The sequence below is a fragment of the Schistocerca serialis genome, chromosome 2, assembly GCF_023864345.2.
Source record: "Schistocerca serialis cubense isolate TAMUIC-IGC-003099 chromosome 2, iqSchSeri2.2, whole genome shotgun sequence".
NCBI classification, from domain to species: domain Eukaryota; kingdom Metazoa; phylum Arthropoda; class Insecta; order Orthoptera; family Acrididae; genus Schistocerca; species Schistocerca serialis.
This window is the reverse complement of record NC_064639.1, coordinates 576960329-576984838: the sequence shown is the minus strand read 5'-3', so window position 1 is coordinate 576984838 and position 24510 is coordinate 576960329.

The window sequence follows — 24510 nt, the reverse complement described above, 5'->3', positions numbered from 1 at the left end:
ACTATTGCTTTCTCAAAATAATGATATAGTACAAGGTATTAACATGCGTGGTGTGCGAGCCTCATGCGTAATACGACAACCTTCAGGTAGTAGTTCCATACTCACTATTGTTTCTTAAGCATATATGCTGCGATGTTACAGACGGAAGACGTTTTTGAAGAATACCATGTTCATCATCATAGTCAACGGCAACAACAGAAACAACAATGGACGCGTTTCCTACAATGTCATATCCAATCAAATACCCACCTCAGCATTTAGACTTCTCCTATTGAGATTTTAATTAAATGTTATACTTCTGCTGGTGAAACACGTTCTTAGCAAGTAGTCCAACAATTTGTAAATAAAGTTAGCGTTTATTACAAACAGTGAGCAATATTTAAAATTTATCAGAACTATAAATTTCTGAAAAAGTTAATTGCAAATCATCGTTTATATGCAAAAGAAAGCGAAGCGAACAAAAAGTTAACATGTTTCTAAGGCGAACAAAACTCAACTGTAGCGGCAAAGGTGGTACTACAGGTCCTATTAATGCACAAGTGAATTTACTCCACGAATAAGTAGATAAACAGCTACTGAGTTGAAGTTACCATGTAGGGCCCTTTCTTAATTGTTGTTACGTACAAGTCAACATTATCTGCAATTTTCGTAAAGTAAAACTTATCTTAAATCTCATAAAGTGCTTAGTGTAACATTGTAGATTTATACATCGAATTCACATTTGCGTCTACCTATTGAGCGTGCTTGCACAGTGGTTTAGATATTAGAATCATGGGGTGGGATCGAATACCTATTTAGCTACAATTGCTTAAGTGTTTCGTATCTTCCCTAATCCTGTATACAGAAATGGTTACTTCAACAAGTCAACGGTTGGTTCCTTCTCTCATCCTTCTCTAAAGTAAACGGGTACGCCATTACACTTTAATAAACTATCATAGAACGACTTGCTGGTTCTTTATCTCGCCGCTCGTTCGTGAGGCATTCTTGATCAGTTCCGACAAGTTTTTAGTAACATGATGTCATATAACTACTAAAAGCCACAAAAGCAGATAGTCCATCTGCACATTATTTATACTCGTAAATGTTTACTGAAAGATTGTGCAATCTACTCTTTTATGTCCACATGTCCTTTTCATGAAAGTAGGTGCTCGTTTCGGTAACAATTCGCAGATTAGAGGAAAAAGACAGCAACAAAAAATTGTTATCGCTTACCTATGTAAATGGATCAAATGTTGTAAAAACCCTAAAATTCTTAAATTTATTTCTAACTCGTAAAAGAACACCAACGTCATTCTTATTGTCTGAAGTGATTCCACTTGAAAAAGCTCTAACTACCTCTTCATTTATGGGTCAGAATCCATTTTAAATAACATTGTTATTGGGTGAAGACCAGACTGAAACATAAATAAACAGATTGCGATTTGAATTACTATCCTTTACAAATGGTTATTGTTTTAGAAGGGAATCACCGTTTATAATTATTTCATTGTATGGAGTTTGCGAGAATAAGCTAATAAGACTGACTTCTAAAGATCAGTTACTGTTCTGTGAAATTTCCAATTGTCAATATAGCTTGCTGATACACATCATTCACTTCAGTTTTGTGTGTAAAGGTTGCCTGTAGCAACAAAGTTGTCAATGAGGAGCGTTCCTGAAATTCTTTATTATTTATGTGTATATAGCACATAATTCTTTTTTTCTAATTTTCTTAAGAGTTTTTTTTTTCAATTCGAGCACAACACATTGTGAGTGAGTTTTTCATCACATGTGATTTCGATAAGTTTTCGTTACTAGGAGTGTAATGTGACTTTGCATGTCTGTGAACACTGTTAGATTAGAATAAACAGAACACCCAAATTCTTACTGTTATACATGTCTTGCAATAGGTATTACACGTATTACCAAAAAATAACTACCTCTTTGTCAAACAATTATATACATTCATTGAACATAACAATTTATTTCATACATGTTGCATAATAAAAATCATTGCATATTTATTTATTGTGATGGAGGCTGTATACATTTTTGATGGAGTATGCAAATGAATGAATTTCGAGTGACTGCAAGAATTCACAGAAGTTTATTATCGCACTACAAATTCAAAATCACAACATTTTTTCTGAGATGGAGCTACTGATGTGAACATATCTAGAGATTAATGTGGACCTTATTTTATTATTCTTCATTGACAATAGATTGAACTACAGATATATGTCAGTCAGCTTTGGAAAACATACTGAGATTTATTATTAAGAGGTTCTAATCTAGTTCCAGTAATGGGATACATATCAGTACAGTATAATTCCTTGCAAAAGCTCACATACCCTATGAAACAGATTCTATGTTGGACAAGGATATAGAAAATATGATTAACAAATATAACCAGTATATGGAATGGTAAACAAAACATTCGAAAAAAATGGTAGGAAACGCAATTAAAATTTTTTAAACTATGGCTAAGCAGAATAAATGAGATTTCTCAGGAAAGTGATAGGTGTTATCAGAGAAGATCGTATAAGACATGAGGATATTAGGAATGAACTAGATATTTACATTATTACTGAAAATATTTAAGAAAATAGACATTATGAAAACATCACCCACAAAGGATGAGTGTAAAGAGAATCCCATGTCAAGCCGCGCTTTATTATGCAAGAGGAAGACAGGACATAAGAAGACAGAGAATGAGGAGGCAGTGAAAAGTGAAGACAGAACGGGAATAGTAGGGCAAATCCAGTGTCAGCGCGTTTGGTTAGTGCAGGTTGCATAATGTCCAGGGGAAAACTTGGTTTGTTTATGACCCCCTCCTCCTCCCCTTCACATACTGTTCTACTAATGATTTATGACCACCTTTGGGTTGATTTACGACCCCTGGAGATAATCTGCCCTTCTGAGAAATGTGATCTCCTTCCTCCCCTCCCCCTTCCCCCCTTCCCCCCATCCCACTGGGAACCCCCTCACTGACAAAAGCACACTTTTGATATCAAATTAATTGGCTAATTAAATACATTGACCAACTAATCAACCCCTGTTCTCTGGGAAATCCCCCAGGCTTCCCATCCCACCACTCCATTACCACCCTCCCCTCCCCATCTGGAAATTAGTGGGTCTGTGCTGGAGAGGTAGGATCTCACAACATGAAACTCAATTATCTAGCAAAAGATATACTGTTTATTTATAAAATTCAATTTGCAGGTGTTGGACCTCTCTTGCTCATAACTCTCTGCTGTTTTGGAAGGTGCATGTCTTTTAAAATACATTGAAAAGAAATAATTAAATACATCACCCTTTTTCCAATCGTGTAAGGACTAACATCAACATCACTCACCGCACAAAAATCTTTCGCCCAACCGCAGGACATCAAGCACCCACACCTTAACTGTATCACTGGACTGTAGCATGTGCCAGTGTCCAAGAGATCACACTATGCCCTCTGTGGCCCTATGTCACTGTGAGCTACTGTACAGCCAGCAGGCTCATGCGGGATGGAGACTGGAAGTCATGCTAATCTCCAAACAAAGCATCAGGTGGTGGCAGCCCTTTGATATTGATACCTGGAAAACAACCCTCTCTCCATTTTTCAGGTTCCTGTTTGTGAATGAATCAACTTGTCCAAACATGCAGACACAGGTTTTCATCCTTCCTCAGAATATTACAGTCTGATTGGTCCCCACCAAATCAGTGGGCAGAGCATTCGTCTATATAAACCCTACCCCTCCATCCTTAGCCTGTTTGTGCCATCGTTAGCCAATGCCAGAGGTCTTCTTCTTGCTCGTGTGTGTGTGCTACCAGTTTCTTTGGAAAAATGAAGCGACCAGCAGCATCAAGCAGCAGCAGCAATGCCAGTGGCGGCAAACGTCTGAGGCAATGGGAGTTACCTGGTAGGTTAATATTCAAATCAGCAACTGCAACTTTTTCTTCCACTAAGAATTTCGAAGTAGGGATATGAAATACGTTTCGTCGTATTGCTTCAGCATACATCCACCTAACTGTGGATGAAATGAATCCTGAGATGCATCACTTGCAGCAGCAGCAGCTACAGCATAATAAGTAGTACACACACTCTACTTCACACACATTATATGCTGGTGTTATTTACTGATCAGTCAGTTTACATGATTTCAAAATCAAATGAAGTAACCGTAATTTTTTCTCTAAGAATTTCGTGTTACTGAGTACATGTCACCTTAATGTCTCAATATATGGCCAACATATAATTGGTGAGCTGGCTGCTGAAAGCCAGCAACAGCAGTTGCATCAGCGTTTTAAGTAGTACGAATATTTTTCTTCATCATAGTACTCTGCATATGTAATATGTTTCTGTTTGACAAAAAATCTCATCGTATATGTAATATGGTGAGCATTCCTTGTTGTTGTTCTTGTAGACGATTTCCTGGTAGAAAAAGGTGAACAGGGAGGGTTATGTGGCGAGGATAAGCAGGAGCCATCGCAAGTCTCCTGTAAGCGCACATTCTTAAAAAATATATTATTTTTCTTTTAGTTTTTTTGTGTGCATATATGATTTTGTTATTTTTTTAAAAATGATGTGTCTTTTTAGATGATATCAGTGAGATGTACAGATTGTTCTTCCTCAATTCAGCTGAGAACAAAATGCCCCAGTAGATGGAGGAGAAGGAGGAAGACCTTCGTCCGTGTGAGGAGGCGCCAGATGATTTGAGGGAGATGCCAAGGAGTCAGGGCGAAATAAGTAATACATACTCATTCTGCTTACAAATAATCAGTGTTCTTTCTTTCCTTGCAGCAGCAGCCTCTGACTATGTATGGAACATTGTACTTAACTGTGTTCATTATTCTCTCTCTCTGTAGCACCCCTGTCCATGGGATACGCTGTGGTTTGGGTACCAGAGGCAGTGGAGCCTGCTTCGCCAAAAGCAGGGCCAATGAGACATGCCTCACCAGTAGTGCGCCACAAGTCGCCATAAAGGAAACCTTAGCTACAGCTGCAGCTGCTGCCCCTGCCGCCATCCCCACGCTAGCACTGCTGTGGCCTTCATGGGCCACCCTACCTCTGGCGTGTGGGTCGGGGTTGCAGCAGCAACCAGGCTGTAATACCATTGTGTCTGCTCCTCCTCCTCCATCTTATCCTCGCCAATCTCCCATGGTACAGCACTTACCCCTCAACACGTCTCTACAACCAGCTTCGTCATCTATTTGTAATTATATTATTAGTTACGGGATGATCCTGTGACTAGCAGCAGTTCCCTCTCCTGACCATTTGATGATGATGAATTCCCATACTCCTTCACAGAGCGTAGGGTAATGATGCAGGAGATCCGCACCACTGTTCTAGGCAAGGCCCTGGAGGTGGTTTGCTATTGGTTTCCTCTGACCATAATGGGGATGAATGATAATGATGAAGGCGACACAACACCCAGTCATCTCGAGGCAGCTGAAAATCCCTGGCTCCGCCGGGAATCAAATCCAGAACCCCATGCTCGGAAAGTGAGGACGCTACCGCGAGACCACGAGCTGCGGACCCTGTCCTTTTACGAAGGACATAAAATTAGTGGCATTGTACCGCAGGTAGAATACTTGGTGATTGTAGACGCCTCTTTTATTCACAAGGATGGAGAATCTAGCAGGAGGGTACCATGACCCTCTTGGGTTTCTAAAACTGTGCCTTCCTGTCATGGAAATGTAGCTAGTCGAGTTGTTATGGTCGACATTATCCCGCCACTAAAATGACTTGATAATGAGGAACACATCAATCGCCGAGTGGTTTTCTGAGTCCACCTTGAAAGTTATTTTGGCTCGGTTTTCTGAGATGAAAGTGACAGGGTCAGCTAAAACAGTCAGTCGATAATACACCTAGGCATCCATACGACGTGCGGCTAGAAAAAAACCGGACTGATGCTGGAAAAAACATTTATTTACAATTATTTGCAATTTCATGTTATCTCCTTCAATGTACTCTCCTCCTCGGTCTCTACACCGCTCCATACGAATTTTCCACTGTTCATAGCAATGCTGCAGATCATTTTCGGTAAGTCCATACATTACTTCCGTCGCTTTTTCTTTTACTGCTTCAACAGTCTCAAATCTAGTTCCTTTCAAAGCTGACTTGACATTAGGGAAAAGAAAAAAGTCACAGGGGGCCAAATCAGGTGAGTAGGGTGGATGATCTAAGATGGGAATGTTGTGTTTTGCCAAAAACGTCTTTACTGACAACGCACTGTGAGCTGGGGCATTGTCTTGGTGAAGGATCCATGACTTTTTTCTCCACAAATCGTTCCGTTTTCTCCGTACTCGCTCACGTAGGGTAGCCAGGACGCTAATGTAGTAATGCTGATTCACTGTTTGTCCCTCTGGTACCCAATCAATGTGCACAATCCCTTTGATGTCAAAAAAAAAAACAATCATCATTGCCTTGAATTTCGATTTTGACATTCGTGCTTTTTTTTGTCGTGGAGAACCAGGAGTTTTCCAATGCATCGATTTTGTAAGAAGGTGGGATCACTTTCAATGTTTTCCAGGATGTCAGAACAAATCATTCTTCGGCGTTCCTTCTGTTCAATTGTGAGACACTTTGGAACCATTTTTGAACACACTTTGTTCATGTTGAAACTTTCATGAAGAATCTGCCTAACACTTTCCTTGTCAACTCCTGTTAACTCAGACGCTGCTCTGATTGTTAAACGGCGATCTTGTCGAACAAGTTTACCGATTTTTTCAATGTTTGCATCAGTTTTTGCTGACAATGGTCTGCCAGTGCGAGTGTCATCACTGGTGTCTTCGCGGCCATCTTTAAATCGTTTAAACCACTCAAACACTTGTGTTCGCGATAAGCAATCATCGCCGTACACTTGTTGTAACATTACAAACGTTTCACTTGCAGATTTTCCTAGTTTGAAACAAAATTTGATGTTAACACGCTGTTCTTTCTGTACACTCAACATTTTCCGACGCACAGACAAAACGTCAACTACTTAAAACAGACGCCACGGGCAGACTGAGTGCAGGAGGTAGATGAAACTCGAGCAGTAGGTGGAGCGAGAGTCACGTGACAGGCCACGCGACTTTCAGCCTTATTGCATTCGTTTTATTGTTTCACCAGTACTAGTCCGGTTTTTTTCTAGCGACACCTCGTACACGTGTCTATGATCTGGTAAAATAAGGGTCCAGCTAAATAAAGTTACCTAACGATATAGCTAATAACAGACCATGCATTAACGTCGAAAATAAAAAGGATCAGGCTTGTTTTGCTTGGTCAATCCTGACTTGTGAAAGAAATTACACAAAACATCCACAGAGCACATATTGATTCAGTAGGTACCTTGACATTTATAAGTGTTGTAACTTGGACAGTATCGAGTTCCCTGTCAAAGTCCAGGACATTTATAAATTTGAGGTGCACAATACGGGAATGTCGGTTCATGTTTGTGACCTGGAGAAGAAACGAAAGGCAGATGATCAGAACAAGCATATAGTCGTGCGCCCCTTCATTTCTCAAAATTTACCAGTGACCATAAGATGTGAATACGCTCTTATTCTCCGATGAGAAAGATAGGTAGGAAGGCAATTATCATTATGCTTGGATCAAAGAGACGTCCCTCCTTCTCGCCTTCCAGATGAGTAAACATGAACACAAAAGGCATGTTTACTTACAGTGCCTCAATGCCTTTTCATCAGACAAGTTATTAACAGCGCATCTTGTAGAATGGGTTTCCAAGGGCCCGGTATGTGTTATTATGACTACTGAGGAAAACAAATTTATAAAGTTCAAAAACGCTCACCTTTAGGAGCGATGCCCATTTGTTATGTACGCCGACTTTGAATGCCTCCTAGCTCCTGGACCTACCGTGAAGGTGACCCCACGGCCTCAAATACTACCTTTACAGAAAAACACGTAGCACATGTGGCAGTATACCAAATTATATCTTCCTACGATTCAAGTTTTAAACACTAAATATCTTATATCAGGGATAATCCTACGGTTTCACTGCTCAATAATCTCGAAAAACTTCCATGGCGGGTTGTTAAGCTTTACAGCAACAATATTCCTATGAACAAATCGAAGGAGAATGAAGATTCGCACAGTAATACAGTTGACTGTCACGTTTGAGGGTTGCCGTTTGATAGAATAGAGGAACCTCCATGTAGGACCCACTCTCATCTTACGGGGAAGTTCCATGGCCCACAATAAGTGTATTTCAAGTACCAGTTGCCAAGAAACATACACATTTTCGTCCATAATTGACGCCGTTATGATGCTCATTTTCTTACTAAGCACTTGGCTGATTTCGGCTGGGAGAAAAATTGTTCAAATGGCTCTGAGCACTATGGGACTTAACTGCTGTGGTCATCAGTCCCCTAGAGCTTAGAACTACTTAAACTTAACTAACCCAAGGTCATCACACACATCCATGCCCGAGGCAGGATTCCAACCTGCGACCGTAGCGGTCGCGCGGTTCCAGACTGTAGCGCCTAGAACCGCTAGGCCACTCTGGCCGGCGGCTGGGAGAAAAATCAGGCCAGTGTCCTAGCTGAGTGAATCGAGAAATATGTTTCATTCTCCAAACAAATGACGCTGAGATTCATGCTCCGCTTTCTTGACACGCTACATCTCATGCAGGCACACAACCGAAATTTGTTGAAACTCTACCTCGGGAGGATATACGTATCACTTGAGCTTCTCTTCCTGATGAGGAAAGTTTCAACTTGTGACTAGGAAGGGGTTTTCCCATATGAGTATGTAGATAGTATGGCTAAACACAACGAAATCAGGCTACCTGACACAACTGCATTCTCCAGCAACTTGCAGGAAATGCCATAATGGATGCAGAGTATGAGCGTGTCATGAACATCTGGCAGATATTCAGTATCTCCACTTTGGGAGAGTACGCACAGTTTCATGGAGCAGATATCTTGCATGTGGACGTTTTCGAGACATTCCAGACTCTATGCATGATCACACATTCTCTGGGACGCAATGGTCAAGAAATCGAAGTGCGGCATTGAATTATTGAGCGATGCTGACATACTTGTTTTTTTTTGAGCGAGGGATCCATGGGAGACTTTGCCAATGTGTCAACAGGCATGCAAAGCAAATAACTCACAGATGGGTGACAGGTTCAGTGCATCCCTTGATCCAAGTAACATCATGCACTTAGATGTAAATTACTTACATGAGCATATCATGCAACAATCACTGCCAATTTGTGAGTTTCAATGTGTGCCCAAAAACGAATGCAAGTGATTAGGTGGAAAATGTGAGGGGGGTATGGCGGCTGATATGGGGTATTTGGTAGAGGCAGAACTCCCATACCTTGTTAGTTTGGATGGTACACATGCAAATTGAACTGAATTTTATAAATAAACAATACATCCTTTGCAATGTAATTGAATTTCCTTTTGAGAGATCCTTCCTATCCAGTGAAGACCCACCAATTTCCATATTGGAGAGGAGAGAGGGTAGGGGGTGGGGGGTGTGGGTGGGATGGGAACACTAGGTGTTTCCCAGAGGGTGAGGGGTTAATTAATTGATCGATTTAATTAATTAGGCAGTTAATTTGATATCGAAAGTGTGCTTGAATCGACTAGGAGGTTCCCAGAGGGTTGGGGAAGAGGAGGGGGAGGGGAGAAGGAGGAGGGAGTTTCTCAGAAGGACAGATTATCCCCAGGGAATAGTAAATTAACCCCCAGGGGTTCATAAACCGCTTAGAAGCAATAGAACGGTATGTTAAAGGGAGCTGTCACAAATCAATCAAGGTTGCTTGTGAATGTATGCAACCAACACTACGAAAACGCCGGCTTTGTCCTACTACTAACACATACAAGAGCCTAAATTGGAAGTGCAGAAGAAGAAGACTGTCTTGAGAGCGTTTCACTACTGTAAAGCTTATTTTACATACAGTCGAATGCTGTTGTAATATCAAAGTTTCTATTAATATTTCAGTATGACGCCGATTGTTGTGGTTGCTGAGAATGTTCTTTCAAATCTACAATTTATTGTATCAGGATAATATAACTAAACAAAGATATCAAACAGAGCTGTTGTAACAGTTAGAAACTAACCAGTGAATTTCTCTTACTCAGCCGAATGTTCCATGGATGGGAATAATACGTCATTGAAATCCTTGTGTAGGAAGTAGCACTACATAAAGGTTCTAATTCGCGTCAAAAGTCTCAGAACTGACAATATCTGTACAATTAAGGAAATTAGCACACGATGGGAAGAAATGGGGAGCGCATTGAGCTTATTCAAGTAATTTAAGAAACACTGAGTTAATTTTTACGCTCTGTAACAAATGTCGGTTACGTTATCGATTTCATGTGTGTTACACAATTAAACTTTTTTGCACTACTAGAACTGCAAGGTTCAATAACCAGTAGCGCAATCTATTCACTCGGGGCTGCTTTTAAGTAAGTATTACATCACACACAATAGATAGACTGAAGTAAGTAACTGAACGGTTAATGTTCCACTCCGCAGAACGTAAAAGTATAGAGGAAGAGAAAAGGAAAGTTCCGTGACTTTATAACAATGGGCAACAGAGCAGTCGTGAAATGCTGAGTCAGATGGAATAGATTAGTCCGAAGTCTGACAGTATCAGTACCCCAGGCGCTCATGACTAACTGTTTTCAGTTTTTCTTTCTTCATTGCATCAGGTATTAGCCAGTCCTTTCAGTACAGGAGGACCGACCCGAAAAAGCAACAACGATCGGTTTGTCTGTTCACCGAAGATGGTATACTGGGACAGATTACCAGCACCTCTGCTCGGATTACACATCAGGTATAGGACACACGCTCACTTCACGCTGTTTTTTCTATGTTGTCTGTGTTGAAATAAAAACAGTACAGTATATTAAAAAGGTTCTTGCTTGCTAGAATTTTCTACTATTGGTTCATCGCAGTTATGTTTAATTTACTGCACTAAACCACATAAAATTCAATTTTGACTGGTACAGTATTACGCGAATTCTAATTATAACAGCTGTGAATGGGAACTTCGAGATTTGATGCTCACTTCGTGCTCGGTTCCTCGATGTACGTGTGTATGGCTGAATTTTTATTTGTCTCAACATTTCCTAGATTCCCTTATAGCTACAGCTCATGCATAATTGGCATAGCGACATTCAATGACCCCAAGTAATGGTCCACCTATATCTTTTACATCTGTTAATTCTATTTTTATTTAACATCTGCACTGATGGTTATTAAAATTACATCGTATAGGTAACAAATAACGAAATTCTGTTTATATTGATGATGATTGACAGCCATTAGAAATTAAACAAAAATAAATTCGCTGAATGCGAATAACTTAGCGTCAGCTGTATTGGGCACAGATGTTCTACCTACTGGTGACACACGAAATTCTGTGCTGATTGGGACTCGAACTCGGATTTTCTGCTTACCACATGCAGCGTCTTACTAATAGGCTATGTATGCATGCATCCCGGACCGGCCCAAACTTCCATTTTGCACACTGTGCACATCGCTATACCACAGTCTCTTACTTTCATCACTGAATGCTCGCAGCTTAATTCTGTATTCCCGCATTAGTGAGAATAAGACTGGAAATCAAGACCTGTGAACTATCATCTGGTGTCCATCGCGACAGGTAATATTTATACTGATGATGACTGGCAGTCGTTCGAAGTTAGGTCGAAATAAATTTGCGGAAGGCAAATTACTTGGCGTCAGTTCTCTTAGGTCCACGTATTCTACCTGTTGGTGGCATATGAAAAATTGTGCCAGATGGGGACTTGAATGTCGTCGTCCAGAACGTGTGTCCTGTCCAGAAGAATGGACAGTTCATCTAGAGATAAGAGAGGCACGGGTCGAAATCTCTTGTCATCAGACCATGTTTCAACGTGCCAACGATGCTTAGAATAATCATATATATAAAATATTTTAATAGTGAAATAATCTGTTAACATCAGTGCTTACTACACGGCTGTAACTTAACTTCCAGTAAACTCAAAGAAATACATAGTCTGAAAAGCATTCGAGCGAAAGTTGAGAAGCATTTATCCATGAGATTGGTTTGAGTGATATGCGAGGGTTACTTTCTCTCTCTTTCTTTTTTATTCTTTTTTTATTCAAGCTTCGATCGTTAGCGAAGTGGAAACTACAACGAAAATAAAAAAAATGTTTTATTTGCAACATTTAGCTACACCGTCCAGCTACTTTTCTACATAGTCGCCGCTCCAATTTAGACATTTGTCGTAGCGTCAACTTTCGAACACCTGCGTCATAAAAGGCAGCCGCCCGTGGTTTTCTTCAATTCCTTCCACTAGTCTGCAGCTCCTTGGCTGTAACAAAATGCTGTCTTCATAGTTAGTGGTTCACGTCAGCAAAGAGATGAAAGTCAGGGAGAGTCAAGTCCAGGCTGCATGGTGGGCAGTCAAGCACTTCTCAAATAAAATGCTGCAGGAGAGTCTTCGTTATAGCTGCAGTGTGTGGCCGAGCATTATTATGGAGAAGGACAATGCCTGATCACAACATTCCTCCTTGCTTGTTTGTCCTTCACAGATGATTCCACTTGCTGAACAAGATCATCAGTTAACACTCCTTTCCTTCTCTGACCGCCTGCATCATGAACGTTTGTTGTTCTGCTTCAGGGTCCCAGCACTATCGCCGGACTTTGCTGTCATGCATGACAGTTAGGTTATGTGGGCTGCATGAAGTCAGGCGGAATCCCTCAGCATGAAGAGATCTAATGACGGCCCACACTTCACACCTGGCAGGGGACACTTGTTCTAGACATGTTTACATGCTCATTGTGCGTTCAAAACAAGTCTGCGCAAAACTTGATCAGATTTTCATTATGGTATTAAGTTAGTGACCGATCGGATCGTGAAAAAAAAACAGCTCTCATAATAGCTACAAACACTCACTATTTTGAAATCATACTTTACACGGTCTAAAATCGATACGTACATTCATAATTGTCAGTATTTTAGTCAGCACTATGACTGTTACCACAAAGTCTACGGTCTATGGAAATTTTAGCAGAGTAAATAATGTAGTTTCTTCCTGCCATTTTCGATCTCCTTCGGGAGAATCTGTCGTTGTGTTACTTTTTTCTTATAGGAAGATGTTCCCCTTGCTGTCTTACTTTACTCAACTTCCCGTGGATTGCCGGTCCCACATGTAGACTCATGAACCGTGTCGGGTTCGTTGCCGTCAGCACATGCGGTCATCTCGTGAAGAGGCTCCTTTATCTGGTTTGAATGTTTTCTACAGGTGGTCAGGCCGCAAGTCCAATCCTTGAGATAGTACACAGGTAAGTAACCGAAAGGTATCGTGTGTTAAAGACTATTGTAATTTTCTCGAATTGTTTGCCATTATCGAGACACTTTTATTTCTTCCTGTTTTATTCTCTGAACGTTAGCTGTGAAATTTGAAAGCAAAAATATATTTTTTTGTGGAGGTGGGGGAGGCAGGGAGCTGACGATACCCCCCATCGGAACCCGCGCCTGGGATTTGGCTTAAAAAGAGCAGATCAAAGATAGAGGTTACGCAAAGTAACAGAAAAGATAATAGCGATTTGCATAACATCAAACTCGAGAATTAGTGCGGTAACGTTGGACGAACAAAATCACAAAAGTAATAAGGAGACTGGTTGAAAGCAGATCTTAAGTAGAGTTATTAAGGTAAAAGGAAGAGATCTCACACGGACACTAATTGACCTCAAGCACAGAAATATCAACATAACGAACACACATAACAGCAGTGGCGGCTGCTGTGTAAGAGTACAAGATCATGTGAACACCCTAACTTTCGACACCTTGCGGAGTTATTGGTTATGATTCTTTGAATGCTGTTAAACGTAACATATATGGTGAAATTTGAAAGATACGGCACTTAAATCTACAGCGCTGCTGCTCCTCTAGACTCAAACTTGACATCAGGGTTGGGAGCACACCTTCAGTTGCGCACGTTTTAAGAAGCTTTTGCGCAAGCGCAAGTCGCGAGACGTAATTGCCTTACGGGACAAATACATACGGATCTGATAAACAGTGTGCATGGTTCACGATGTGCACAGCTAGTCCTTACCACTCAACTAGAAGTTTACGTCAGTATTATCAGGGTGGTAGCACACTGTGGCGGACTTTTAATCCTGTTCGCTCTGCATAAATCCTGAAAGATGATAGCACACTCATCAGATATACTAATTCACGCACTATATGCTGTAGTAAAATCAGATCGGATGTCAGTATATGTTATAGTGATACTGACATAAAAACCGATTTTGTGGGTTTCTGAATGAGTTATAGTATAATAAGTTTTGAATTTTATCATACAGTGACCCATTTCAGGCGCTGAGAATCATAAGGGTCTAAAGCACGTCACCGTCGATTGTGAGACTGTAGCATTTATTCGTGTTGCAGAAATCAGTTGATCTTATGGTGGTTCAGGTTTATCTGTGCTTTAGGCCTACACTGTATATATGAACATTCACGAAAAGCTGTCTGACCGGTGTGCCTGATATTCACTTAAATGTGGGACTAACGACCATGTGCTTTTAGACCATATGGTTTTCAGAGCCACAGTTGCATTCTAGTCAAGTGATCATGTTGGTAGATAATGCTACTTGAGTTTAACCATATCCACAAACGGCAGTTTGTTTGGAGTTGGTTGTTTACTGTGCGGGAATCGACGTTCGTGTGCAGTATAAACACGAACTACGTTGACTCTATTTGGAAGGCATAGAGAAGATTGAAGCTGGAAGGACGGATCGTGTGTCGTGCTTGGGTAGCTCAGTCGGTAGAGCGCTTGCTCACGAAAGACAAAGGCCCGAGTTCGAGTCTCGGTCCGGCACACAGCTTTAATCTGCCGGGAAGTTTCATATCAGCGCACACTCCGCTGCGGAGTGAAACTCTCATTCTGGAAACAGAAAAGTAAATTACCAGGAAAAGTTAGCAGCAAAGCAAATAGGGCCTCCAAAAACCCATTGTTGATTGAAAGAGTAACTAAATCAAATAAACGTGAGTACAAGCGAACATTTAACAAGGAAGTCCACAGTTGTGTAGATGCAGCGTAAGAATATCTGATTTTCAGCTCGGAAGTAAAACAATAATACATCGGTTAGGGACCTTGTAGATTTGTCTGAAAAAACGGAAAAGCGCGAAAACGTCCACTTACACAAACATGTGAAATAGAGAGTTGTGAAAGCTTACACATTATTTCATTATTGCTCTAATCTACACTTAATTATGCATAAAACCACAAAATTCCACAAAACAATTCTTTCTGTTGTCAGGTAAGTTATTCATCTTATTATTATTACTATTGTTATTATTATTGGCAGTGGCCGTAGTTATATAAACGTGTTGATAAGCATAACTGTTATACAGAAAATGCTATTAGTTTCAATCTCTCAAATTTATCTAAATCTTAAAATTTGTGATCCAGAATGTTTACTCACGAGCCGCCATTGCATAACAAAAATTTATTTAGGAACTGACTTCTGATAGCGATTTTTAAGGACAAATAAGAAAGAAAAAGGAAGCAGTTTCATAATATCGAACAGTCACGAAAGCAGAGACCAAAACATATCAAACTAATGTGGGTAAAGAGGAAGAAGAATGCATCCAGCAAGAATTGAAATATTGATTCGTTGTTCTGTAAAAGGGCTGTTCGAATATAGAAATGAAAACTGGAAACTACATGGTAGTGGATGGTGTGCAAGAATTCTGTCTATGAAGCAAGACTGTACAGGATGGTCGAAGATATCAGAAGCAGATTGGCAAAGGGGAAGAAAGCTTTCTGCAGTACAGGGGCACCACTGATTTGAGATTATCACGTTGAACTTAGTAAGAAGTTTCAGAAAGTGTATGTTTGAGTACAGTATTATATGGAAATAAACGTGGGCCGTCAGACATCAAGAAAAAGAATCTCTGGAAGCATTTAAAAAGTGGTAGTATGGGATTATGCTAAACCAAACTTGGGGAGGTAAGGAACGAAATGAAAAAAATACTAAATAGTGCAGGTGTAGATACAAGTCTATGGAACACACGTAACAGAAGAACGGACAGGTTAGTCCGAAATCTGATACGGTATCCACCCTGTCTCTGCAAGGAGCACCGGAAGGGGAAAATAGTGCAATCATACCGAGACTTCTGCATAAAAGTGTTATTGTTTGTTTCCGTGCTGCGAGTTGTGACTAGACTGACACTATTCTGGATAGTTTAGTCTTGCAAAGAAGTGTATCCGTGCAACAAAGATTCATTTCGAGTAATTTTGTGGTCTAGTCTGCTACCCCTCGAGAAAGTTACGTTCGTAAAGAATAAAGTGATAATTTGACATCCTCTGCTGAGAAAAATTTCGGCAAGAAGCTGATTCAGGGGATTTGCGCGCGACATTTGGCTTTCTAGGATGTCCTTGAAACGTTAGCATCGCGCTTCATAAAGGGAAAGAGCGCTAAAATTTGTACATATCGTGTATTGAAGCTTTCGGTTACAGTCGGCTTGAGGTCAGTGTCCACCCAACCACATGTGTTCCGTAGTTTCGCTACATTATTCCAGACAAATATAGGAAAGATTCGTTTGACAATCCCAAGAATGATTTTACCTCAATACTTGTTCAGCCCGTCCGCGTGATTTGTTTGTACAGGTCTCGCAGTTCCAGTTTTAAAAAAGGATCCTTCATTCAAATGTTACAGCAAAGCTACTGGTTCAAATGGCTCTGAGCGCTATGGGACTTAACATCTATGGTCATCAGTCCCCTAGAACTTAGAACTACTTAAACCTAACTAACCTAAGGACATCACATAACACCCAGTCATCACGAGGCAGAGAAAATCCCTGACCCCACAGGGAATCGAACCCGGGAACCCGGGCGCGGGAAGCGAGAACGCAACCGCACGACCACGAGCTGCGGACGCAATGCTACTGTTTGGAAAAATGTACAAGGGTTGTTCGCTAAGTAATGCAACTCATTTTTTTCTCGGTCAATTTCGGTTGGAAAAATGAAATTTGTTGTGACACATTGTGTAATATTCCCGCTTCAGGCTGTATAGTTTGAGGAAGTTCAGATAGATGGTGGCGCAATGTGTAGCCCTCAAAATGGCGTCTGTAATGGAGGTGCGTTCCAAGCAGAGAGCTGTCATTGGGTTTCTTTTGGCAGGAAACCAGAGCAAAGTAGATATTCATAGGCGCTTGGAGAAGTCTACGGAGATCTAGCAGTGAACAAAAACACGGTGAGCCGTTGTGTTAAGCGTGTGCCATCACCACGCAAATCTGTCCGATCTCCCGTGTGCCGACCGGCCGCATCAGCTGTGCTATTCTCAGAAAGTTGGAGAAACGACTTCAAATGCAAACGAACTGCTCCTTCTCCATGACAACTTAATGTCTTACGTAAGTATGCGCACCTGAGAGGAACTCACGAAACTTCAGTTCACTGTTCTTTCTCAACCACCCTACATCCCGCATCTCGCACCTTCCGACTTCCATCTGTTTGGCACAGTGAAGGATGCAGTCCGGACGAAGTAATACCTGAATAATGGGGAAGTTATTGATGCAGCGAGACGTAGGCTGCAACGTCGACCATGTGGGCATATAGGCCCTCGCAGTAATGTGGCGTAAGGCCGTCGCATTAAACGAAGATTATGTAGAAAAATAAGGAAATAGTATGGTGTATTGAAATCTTGAATAAAACCAACCTACTCTCACAAAAAATGTATTGCATTAATTATTGAACCCTCCTCATATTTTATAATACCTAGTGGAGAAATTTAATAAATTGAACATAAGTTGCAAATGGCATGAAACCTGGCCGTAATTAAGTAAACAACAGTACAGTCAAATAGTGATTTGTTCATTTAAACACTTTCATTACAATTCCAAAAGACGCTATTTAACCGACACAACTTATATATTTGCGACTCCTGAAAAAAGAGGCCGAAAGACAAAGAAGGCAACATAAATATGATGCCCAGTGAAGCATTTCCTGGGGGGGCCTTCACCTGAAGCATCAAAGTACCCCTCTCAAGCTTCATCAGACGATTCAGCACTTCAGTTTTACTAAACATTGTAAACTTAACAACCTTGTATCTACGTATGATGCGATCAGGAACAGTTTGCATGCAGTTCAAAGAGTGAAGTCATTAGCTCAAAAATACTGGTTTGCAGGTGAAACAGAACGTTATATAAAAAACGCTAACTGGGTCATACATTGTATGTAGCACACTTGTTCTTTGCTGACACTATAAATATACTGAACAGAGTTGAAGAACACACCTGTGATACCATAGAGAATGGCAATAAAACACAATAAAGCACAGAAGCTAAAACCCTGAAATCTCTTAGAAACAAACTACACCGAGGAAACATAAACATAGCGAAGGCAGACAAGGAGAACACAGTCCTTCTTATGAATAAACAAGAATACAATAACAAGAATTCATTTCACAGAATAAAATCACAAAACTCACGTCAAGTCCAACAAATAGATTCCACACAAGAATGGAAAACGAACTACAGACAACAGGACACACATTAGATGAAGGACGAAAATCTCGTACGACACGCATGAAATCCAATGCCCCAAAAACTCCGGAGCCAACCAAATATTCACGTAGCGAAAATTCTTATGAGACCCACTACAAAGTACAGAAAAGTATCCACATACACTCTCGCCGGATATATGCTAAACATACATAGCAGTGTGAGACACAAAAGACAGAAATGTCAAAAACACATAAGAACTAATAAACCACATATATTCCAGAGACGGCTATGTTGGTCTCATGTATTGAAGAAAACATGTACTCTACAATCCCAGTCAAGAAAACAACCAAGATAATAGAACAATACCTAGATACCTACAATCAGTTTCCAAAGAAACACATAACAGAGATAATCACATTTTTACACCTCATTACCGACCAAAATTAGTTTGAATTCAATGAAGAATCCTAGCTACAAGAAGAAGGAGTGCTAATGGGAATTGGGGAATTCCAGGAAAGTTAGCAAATATCTTCACGAACAAAATAGATGACAGGATTTTCTAGAAGACAGTACCAGAAAAGAACAGTATAATATTCTGGTGGAGATACATGGATGACATCCTCTGCTTGGTAGAACAACCAGAAAATAAAACAGAGCAGCTACATGCAGAGATCAATATATTACACGAAACACAAAGTTCACTTTAGAGAAAGATAGACAGAACAAACGGGCCAAACAGAGTTCCACGACACACCCATCACGAAGAAAAATAAGCAACACTCAATTAGCATTTACAGTAAAACCACCACGACAGACACAATACTACATCAATCAAGTAACTGCCAACAGGCTCATAAGGAATTTGGCCTAGATATCTGCTCCACAGGCTAAACACAGCGCCCCTTAACAAACATAACTATAATAAAGAGCTGGATATAATAATTCAGACAGCAGAAAATAACGAATACCAAGCATTTCAAGTGACAAAACTGAATACCAATATTCAAAAAAACATAAAAATAATAAAAAAGCACCACACAAATCCAGAGACCCACGACATCCACCATCAACACACACACCAACATCAGTACCACAAAACAGCAAGGGCACAACACAGGAGGTCAACAGACAAACTGATACACATTTATATATGGAAACCAACTGACACAGAGATTTGGGAACATCTTCAAGAATCAAGGAAAATAAATAGCATACCAGAGCAATAATTTTATACAGAGATGTCTAAAGAAGGAAGATAACTCTGACATGTACCAAAAATCTGGCATTTACCAACTCTGGTGTAACAGCTGTGATGCTTTATCCTTAGTACAGAGCAGCAGAACATTAGAAATACGGCATAATGAACTCAAAAGAGCATGGAAATAAGGCACCAGCCACTCAACATTTGCAGAAAACCCCTAGCAAGAAAACCACCACCCTACCACAACAGAAAAGAATATGAAAATAGTCAGATTCAAGAACAACATACATCTCCTAACCCTACAAGAGAACTTTTAAATCTTAAAATCTATCATAGAGAAGAAACACGTAATAAATAACCAGACAGATATCAGCAACCACATGTTATTTAAACTAATAAAACGTACCGTAGAGAAAGAACAACTGCTTCAGGTAACACAAAAAAATTATCACGAAGTAGGGAATATCCCCAGCCTTGATCACCCACCACTGTACCATAGTAATGCTATAAGTTGTACGTACAGTAGTCAGGACGCATTAGCTCCGCTTCTTACACACACACACACACACACACACACACACACAGGGCACTACCAGACACTCCCACTACTACCAAAACAAACAAAAGAAGACCGCATCGCACAATAACAAAACAAAGAATGTGAAAGGCCGAGATGACAGTGGTTCTTCACAACACAAAAACATGTGTATGTTTAGTGTTAGTGAGAGTGCTGTGTTCTAAAATGTGGAAGAACAGATAGAATGACATATGCAACAAAAATCATTGAGTGAAGACAATAAGTAATTAATATTGTTTATAGTAGTGAGTTATAGAATGCGAACTGTTCGTGATCGTAGCTAACAAAATTGCAAGAGGAAAAAAAGCCATATTGTTACAGTGGTCACTGAAGATGCTTTAGAATAAACCGAAATGCGTTTGGTCACACTAAGACCTTCATTACAGTTGCAAAAAACAGTGTTTAACCTATACTGCTTGTATATCTGCCACTGAGGAAAAAGCGGCAGAAAGACAAAGAAGATGTCCTAGATATTTTTTAATCTCAATGGAATGTAGTAATGGTTATAATGTTAAAATTATCATTTACATTACATAATAATCTGTAAAATACTAGTAATATGTCGGTCTTAAACCTAATTTTAATAACAGCAGTAAATTATAACATTCTCTATATGTATGACCTGTTATAGGTTCCAGGAAGCAGATTACCAAGGCAGACCCTGCGACGAAATTGAAAACAAGAAAAAGATATGGTTTTTCTTGCGCGAAAATGGTTCCCAATTTTTTTAACAAAGAAACTACCGACGCAAGGATTTGTAATGGTGTTGGTAACACAGACGCCAACATTAGCCAGGAAGGTTGCTTCTTTCCCCAAAATGGCATGTGCAAGAACTGTTGGATGCGTTCTACCTGTATCACGACAAGAGCAAGTCAGGCGAGCTCACTCAGTAGAAACATTCATCACTCACAAGACTACTGTTCAAGAGATCGAGGTCGGCATCCCAGCAGAAGGTATGCTCACTGAGGCACCAGCGCGCTACCTCAGCACAACTCGCTGGCAGTGTGCATTGCCCTGTTGCAGCGAGTGTGTATACCGTGCTACAGCAGACAGCAGTTGCTGCTGAGTAGCCTTGTTGACACAGCAATGTCGTCAGACATCCAGCAGGTGGCAAGCATAGGCAAGACTGTCAGCAGCTCCCAGCAGTCCGTTGAGCTCATAGGCACCTGATACTGAATCCAAGAAATAGCTTTTTCTTGCATGTCTCCATGACATTTGGCCACTGTGATAAGGAACTTCCCCTAACCCACTCCCTATGTTCTATCTAAATCTACATCCTGAAAATACTCATAGCTATACTTCATTTACACTATATTGATACAAAAATATGAAAACCCCTTTATCCTGTCACCTGAAGTTAATTGTAAAACAGCCCCCAATTTACTGCTCCAATAGGACACCAGAATCAATTCAAATAAATAGCCCACATGGTATCATGCTATGAACACTTAATATATTACAAGAATGAAATTCATCCACATATTATGACCATTAAATTAGTGTTCCTGCTTGTCATCGGTCAGCATCACTTGACTGTCAACCAGCAGCTGTACGAGGTGCAGCTAGAAAAAAACCGGACTGATGCTGGAAAAAACATTTATTTACAATTATTTACAATTTCATGTTATCTCCTTCAATGTACTCTCCTACTTGGTCTCTACACCGCTCCATACGAATTTTCCACTGTTCATAGCACTGCTGCAGATCATTTTCGGTAAGTCCATACATTACTTCCGTCGCTTTTTCTTTTACTGCTTCAACAGTCTCAAATCTAGTTCCTTTCAAAGCTGACTTGACTTTAGGGAAAAGAAAAAAGTCACAGGGGGCCAAATCCGGTGAGTAGGGTGGATGATCTAAGATGGGAATGTTGTGTTTTGCCAAAAACGTCTTTACTGACAATGCACTGTGAGCTGGGGCATTGTCTTGGTGAAGGATCCATGACTTTTTTCTCCACAAATCGTTCCGTTTTCTCCGTACTCGCTCACGTAGGGTAGCCAGGACGCTAATGTAGTAATGCTGATTCACTGTTTGTCCCTCTGGTACCCAATCAATGTGCACAATCCCTTTGATGTCAAAAAAAAAAAAACAAAAAAAAAAAACAATCATCATTGCCTTGAATTTCGATTTTGACATTCGTGCTTTTTTTTGTCGTGGAGAACCAGGAGTTTTCCAATGCATCGATTGGCGTTTAGTTTCGGGATCGTAAGTAAAAAACCACGATTCATCGCAAGTAATAACATTTTGTAAGAAGGTGGGATCACTTTCAATGTTTTCCAGGAGGTCCGAACAAATCGTTCTTCGGCGTTCCTTCTGTTCAATTGTGAGACACTTTGGAACCATTTTTGAACACACTTTGTTCATGTTGAAACTTTCGTGAAGAATCTGCCTAACACTTTCCTTGTCAACTCCTGTTAACTCAGACACTGCTCTGGTTGTTAAACGGCGATCTTGTCGAACAAGTTTACCGATTTTTTCAATGTTTGCATCAGTTTTTGCTGACAATGGTCTGCTAGTGCGAGTGTCATCACTGGTGTCTTCGCGGCCATCTTTAAATTTTCCGACGCACAGACAAAACGTCAACTACTTAAAACAGACGCCACGGGCAGACTTGAGTGCAGGAGGCAGATGAAACTCGAGCAGTAGGCGGAGCGAGAGTCACGTGACAGGCCACGCGACTTTCAGCCTTACTGCATTCGTTTTATTGTTTCACCAGTACTAGTCCGGTTTTTTTCTAGCCATACCTCGTATAGTGGTGTAGCCAGCCCCGTGTTCCAAGACTTTGTTCCACTCAAAGAAAAATACGTACATAATACAAAAAGCCATCATCACTTGAACATGATTCATATCACTTATTCTCATTATCGTGTAGATGTTATGCGATATTAAAAATGCGCCTGATAGCGCCCTGAAAGTTTTAATACACTGTACTTTTCTCTTTGTGTTGGTCTAACTATAGATCTTAATGTGCAAGGCTACATAAACGTAGACTGCACAGGAGTGGTTTGCTCAGCTTACTGTCCCACTTTTTCTTTATTATACCGCCCCCAGTATTTTTGAGACTGAAGCTGGTAATTAGAAAAGCGGACTTGTGTTGTGGTCCGGTGAGCTGGCCAGTCTGTGAATGGCTTTTAGGCGGTTTACCATCTGCCTCAGCGAATGCGGACTGATTCCCCTTATTCCGCCTCAGCTACACTATGTCGGCGTTTGTTGCGCAAACAAGTTCTCTACGTACACCACCATTACTCTACCAAGCATAGGGGTTACACTTACACTCGTGTCTGGTGTGAGCCGTTCCCGGGGTGGGGGGGGGGGGGGGGGGGGGCTCCACCGGGGGCCGAACCGCACAATAACTCTGGGTTCGGTGTTCGGTGTTGGGCGGCGGAAGGGTGAAGTGGACTGCGGTAGTCATCTTGGTGTTGTGGATCTCTCCGGTTGCGGCGTGGACGGAGCCTCTCCGTCGTTTCTAGGTCCCCAGTTAACATACAATACAATAGAATACAATTATGATAAAGACGCCAATTCATGCGGAAAGGATCAAACACCTAATGTGAGCTGCTGTGGTTCTAGTAGGAAGTTGTAGTTTCGTGTTTACAAGTCAAGTCATCTCGACTACTTAGTATGGGCCTTCATAACAAGTAAAAATTTGTATCATCTTCCCTTACGAGTATAAAAGCTCGTTAACAACACCCACTGTCCTACATGGTATTTAGGTAAGTTAGCATTCTGGTGCCCTATGCACTCCTGATGTTTCAGGACCTAATTGATTTTGGTATTCGACTCCATATCCTCCGTAAAATTGATCCAAATTCTGGCCATACACTACCTCAAATGGTGATGACTTCTTCCTGCCAGACACAATTTCATGTGGTTTTAGACTTGTACTTTTGTGAACCGTAGAATTATATGCTGCCACAAAATAAAGTAATAGCATATTCCATTCATTATTGTGACTGTTGACGTAGCGACTTAACATCTTCACTGTTGTCAGATTAACTCGCTGTATTCACCTATATGCTTGCACGTGTAACAAGATTCTTCTTACCTTAAGAATTCGTAACAAACGACAAAGTTGCATCATTAACTCTGACAAAAAGCTAGTGCCTTGGTCCATAATCTGTATCTCTGGAATCACAAACTTCCACAGCCAATTATTTGTCAAGACTTGAGTAGGTGTGTCGGTTCGCTGATTCAGGATACCCACCATTGCCACATAGCACGAAAAGCTATTTATTAGTGTTAATTCACAACGATTCCCAGTTGGCTTTTGTGCAGAAGGACTTAAGATATCCATACCAGTCATTCCAAATTG